Here is a 6,000-nt window from a genome sequence, read left to right on the forward strand (position 1 = left end):
CGACACACGAAGCATTCAAGAATACCCGAAAATCTATTTGGGTCGCGACATATGAAGCAATACCAGTATCATGAAACTTATCGCAGTTACGACATGGTCATCCGACTTGCCCAGTAACTCCGCATAATCACGATTTTTGACCTCTTGAACGGTTTTGGGACTTTTCCTTTGTATCTAGACTTGTTTTTGCATCAATCCTATATTCTATAACTCCTAGTTGATCATTCCTTTAATGCCAATAAACTCAAGCTTTGACCCGATCAAATGGAGTAATTTCGTTCAAATTCGTGTTATTACTATCATTCCCCTATCATTCTCATAACCTTGATAACCAACTTGTAGACTTACATGTCCATTTTTGTCAATGATTTTTATACTGCAACACTAGAGTATATATTTATATTATTAGAGATTTTGAATATCTACATTTATTCAATGCTTATCAGGAAATACATGCAGAAGAGCTGACCGCGGGGGTGTAGAGGATATGACCATGACCCGTGGTTGAGATGTCGTAATCACAATTTTGTCTTATGTTGAAATGGTTGCCAAGGGGGTGTAAAGGACATGGCCACGACCGTGGTTTGGTTCCAGAAACAAAATCTTTAGTTTTCTTTGTTTTTCTTCGTCTATTCGTCTATTTCTTCAGTTAAGACTAAGATAAACCTGAAAAGTGAAAGTAACACAATAAGTGGCTATTTTAGCCGATATTTACAAGAAAAGATAATACTTTAGAGATTATTTGAAGCAAATGATGTATAATTTTACATACATCATTCCCTAACATGAAATTTTCATGCACATAATATCACTTTTGTGTTAAAATCTGACATGGATTAATGGTGGAGACTATATGTGCAACTCTCTCATAAATGTTTAAACTAAGTTTGCAATTTTTAAAAACTTGTAAAATGGTCAAACCACATGGACCATTTGTGTAGTTTTCTCTTCATGTAATAAAATATAAAAATAGATAGATTAAATAAAAAAAAGTATACATATAACGGGTTGGATTGTAATAAAAAAACCTAGGTTGTTTAAGAAGTGTAAGAATGTTATTAACCATTAGATTGGGTTGGGTACGTTTGGCAAGGAGCTTTTATGAGTTTTTATGAGCTTCAAGCTTTAAGCTTTTTTGAAAAAAACTCATATTTAATAAAAAGCTTTGTTTGGTTGAAGTAGCTTCAAGCTTTTAGATTGGTAGAAAAAACTCATTTTTCAAACGCTAGTATACAAGCTTTTACATTTGAATTTACAAGTTTAGTACTTGAACTTATATCAACTTTTGTTAATTTATATTATAGTTACACATTCAACGCTTATTCAAAACTAACTACCCCACGACTTTTTTAGGAGCCATAACTTTTTCACACGTTAATAATTGTTTAAACAAATTGCATCATAAAAACGAGCATTTTATTCTCTTTAATTTGAATATGATATTGTCATACTTCTTTAATTTTAAAAAATTAACATACTACGTGATTATCGGGTAGGATCGGTAAAAAGTCGAGTCAGGTGAGCTCGAGTCATGTGTAAGACCAAATTAGGAGTCAGGTCAAATGAACTTGAGTCATGTGTAAGACCAAATTAGGGTTAAAAAGAGTCGACACAAAAATGGTTAAATTAGTTCGATTCGTGTCGATACGCTTTTGAGTCGAAAGAATTAGGTCAGAACATGTTTCAGATTAGAACAATGTATGTTTAGAAATGGATTCATATCAAAATATGTTGGTTTAAAAAATTATCTATTTGAAATTACTGTATATTTCTGCTTTGTTTCTTGATTTTCGACATCATTTACAAGCTTACTGCTTTTCCATGAATTACACGTCTACATTCAGGTTATGTATGCATTGTCATCAGGTGAATCATGTACCAACACTGATTATGCGGTTGATGTTAGGTCGTGCGCCCATTCCGTCGCACCACGCGGGAACCCAACTAGTTTTATTAAAAGCTTATGCTACTCTGCCAAACACCTAAATATTAAAAAGCTACAGCTAACAGCTTCCAGCCTTCAGCCTTCAGCTTTCAGCCTTTAGCTTCCAGCTAACAGCTACCAGCTAATTTTGCCAAACATACCCTTAATGGATAAGATTGAGTTAATGACATATTTGTAAATATTACTTTGATATACACCATCTAATTGGTTGTAAAAGGAAATTTCTTGTCAAGTGTGTTTATATTAAAATAAATATGCGGTCATTTCAAAAAAAAAAAATCTAAAAAGTTTCATCCCTCAATTGTAATTTTCACGGTCTATAAACCCTCTTTTCATAAAAAAAATGTAATGAAAGCATGATGATACAAGACAATGTAACGAAAGCATAATGAAAAAAAAACAGAAGTGTGATTTTTTACAGTATTGTATTGTAAGAACTATGATTCAGTGATAAAAGCATGATGAAATAAAACACAATGTAGTTTTCTATAGTAGTGCATTCTAAGAATTGTACCACACTAGAATAAAAACATGATGAAATAAAATACAACATATAAACTAAAAATGAGCTACAATCCTCTTCTTGTCCACGATAACAACAAGCAAAAAAGAACTATAACACAATGTAGTGAAACAGATTTACAACACACGACCATCGTCAGACATTTTGGATTTATACTAGCATTTGACATCTTGGATCTTCGGTACTCTTCCTTATCCCTATGTTTGACTTCTACATGATGAAAAAACAGAAATATGTCAATCAATATGATAGAAACTCATATATTGAAACCTCAAAAATATAATAATACAATAACTACCAAATTGTTTCATTAAATAAAAACAAATAAAGCAAAAAACTTGACTATCCTCAAATCTAATTTCTTAAATACCCATATGTCATACTATAAAGGCCTCCTAGACTCCTAGGTTTCTCAAACTGTTAGGCCTTTTTATTTTAACATATATTGTGGGGAAATAATAGTTTAAACTTTAATCAACCTAAATATTTTGATAATAACCTAATTAAGATAATGTAACATAAAAGAGTTTTAGCTCATCATTGATGCTACTGTCACACACTGTCCATTAACACTTGATTGATAATCATTAGTCACAATTAAGCAAGTTGAAACACTTAAGGAAGACTACACACTTAAGATCAATAATGGAGAAATTAACAAGTTTAATTACAGAGTGTTGCATGAAGATTTCTACATCAACATTGAAGATGAAGAATTGCAAGATTAATTAATAAAGTGTTTAATGAAGAATCTACACCAAAAATTTGAAAACGGTAACATTACAAGCTCAATTCGTTGGAAGAATTATCTATATTAAGGAATTGTTGCAATCTTTTTTAATACTTTTTGATATATAGGAAAGGGAAATTCCTCCTACATTGATAAAGTATAAAACTCGTGAGCTCCTTATATATATGTGTGTATGATCGCAACCCTCCCCCCCCCCCCCCCCTCGCGCGAATCTCTAGTACATGTGTTTATGTTGTTCTCATAGTTCTATACTTAAAAAGCACACATTTTTTTGTAGTAAAATTAGTATGATGTTATAATGCATGTATTATGATTAAATGATAATGAAACATAAAGTTGGGAACTAACCAACATAGTGTATCTCTTCTTCTCATAGTGGCCATCAGTATCATTCTCTGACATTTCCCTGAAAATGAGAAGTTGTAAAATTTTAGTAGTTAATATATTAAAAATATAAAACATATTTATACACCAAGAAACCCTAGGAGAACCTATAGCAACCAATGGGCCATAAATTACAATATATAAACATATATAATTCTTTTCTCAAGTTGGAGCATAGTTGTTAACTATGTCTAATTTGTTACAAATAAAATATATCTTATTTTATGGATAGGCTTAGTGAGGATATGTGTAAGTTGAAAGTTCATTTGTATACAAATCGGTTGAATGAAGGGGTCATATATGTATGTGTTTTGTCCTTATGGAATACTTAATTCTTGGCTATATTGATAGTTGATTAACCATGACAATATAACAACATCAAATTTTATGAGAAGATAATGAACATGTAATCTCTAATGTGACATGTCTCTGTAACATCCTAAATATTCTAATAATAAATAAAGAAAGTTGCGTTAAATTGTCGTGTGTTAAATAATATTAACTAACATCTAATAAGGAAAAGATCATGGACTTGGACTAATTAAAATGGATTAAAGGGAATGGGCCTTAGGTCCATGGCCTTTAAGGGATATAAATATACCCTTAAACCATCCTAAAACCCTAATCCTCATTCCATCTTTCCATATTTGCCTACACACTCCAAACACACACACCACCATATACGCGGCCGAGAGAGAGAAGAGGGACTTGAGGCCAAACGAACATTAGTTGTATTAGATCTTTATTACACGAGCTATATACAAGATCTAGAGTGCATAAGCAAGTTAAACGAGATCCAAACGAGCACTAAAGGTATGTTCTTGACCCTTTAAAGTTTACGTTTTTATTAGCGTTTAGCCTTGAAACTTAGAACGAGAGTAGATCGGGTATAAACGAAACGTAAAGTTATAAACTTGATGTTAAAACGAACCTGATGAACCCGTAAATATAAACGGCTCGTTTAAGATAAACCTTAGAACCAATATTGAACGTTTTGAGCCTAAAGACTCAAACTTTATGTCTTTCCGGGCCAAGTTTTACCCAAACGAGACCATGGGAATGATCACGGGTTCGGTTAGCATCATATCCAGGAATTTCTCGGTAAAACGATGATGACTTTGGGGATTAAGGACGAACAGCGGTGGCTGCTGAACAACTTCGCCTACAAGCGAACTTCACCTGCAAGCAAGTTCGCTTGCAAGAAAGTTCTCCTAACTAATCAACTTCGCTGATTGACTAAGTTCGCTGCAGCAAGTTCGCCGCAGACAAGTTCGCTATAAGCAAGTTCGCTGAGCAAGTTCGCCAAACTGTAACTTCGCCTGATGATAAGTTCGTTCAATGCTAACTTCGCTACATGCTAAGTTCGCTTGTATGTTCCCTAAATGTTAAATTCGCTTAATATTAAGTTCGCCAAAATTTAAGTTCGCTGAGAAAGAAATTAAAAACCTAATGAAAAATACGTTAAGACAGTTAATGGAAATAAAATTTTTTCCAAGCTGACCTGGCAGCTCGACCCCAGCCAGGGGCTCTGCCCCTTGGACCCTGCTAGGGGCTGCCGCCCCTAGAACCCCGCTGCCAGGGGCGCTGCCCCTGGACCCCCCATTCGTTGTGGGTTATATAAAGATAGAAACTACGATATGAGTAGTAATAGTTAATTGATACGTGTAAATATTATACAGTTAGCCGTGCACAGCTCAAGAATGGAATAACTATTAACGGTGAACGTAACCGCATTCAGGTGAGTTTCTAGCCCCATTTATGTGTTATGTTTTCGGGGCTGTGTGCATACTCGATGTGATTGTTAATACATTTATCCTAAGTGATAAGTGTATGGCTTATGTGAAAGGTAAGAATGATGGCTTGTCGGTACGTGAACGATCTTCGGATATTGCACGTGCTGTCAAGATATAATGTTATGTATAAGCTATGGATGATACGTATGTATGTTATGAATGAATGTAAGAGATAGAAATGTAGAAAAGGGACTGGACCCTAATAATATCCAAGGCAGAAAAGGGACCGAGCCCTTTAATAATCTCGAGGCAGAAAAAGGGACCGGACCCTGATAACTCCGAGGCAGAAAAAGGGACTGGACCCTAATAATATCCAAGGCAGAAAAAGGGACCGGACCCTAATAATATCCGAGGCAGAATAGAATAGAGTAAAGTAGAATTTGAATTATGAAAGTATGAATGAAAGTACGTATGTATGTATGTATGTATGTATGTATGTATGTATGTATGTATGTATGTAAAGTATGTTATGTTATTAACTAGAACTCACTCAGCGTAGCTGACTTTTAGTATGCACGCAGGTGAATAGAATGAAACAGCTCGTTTGAGGGAAACACGTGGCATTGAATAAGAGGCTGGCATCGGAAGACGTTTATGTTTAATA

The sequence above is a fragment of the Bidens hawaiensis genome, unplaced genomic scaffold (assembly GCF_021521415.1).
Source record: "Bidens hawaiensis isolate Kalapana, Puna unplaced genomic scaffold, B.hawaiensis_p1.1 tig00035113_1, whole genome shotgun sequence".
In the NCBI taxonomy this organism is placed as follows: domain Eukaryota; kingdom Viridiplantae; phylum Streptophyta; class Magnoliopsida; order Asterales; family Asteraceae; genus Bidens; species Bidens hawaiensis.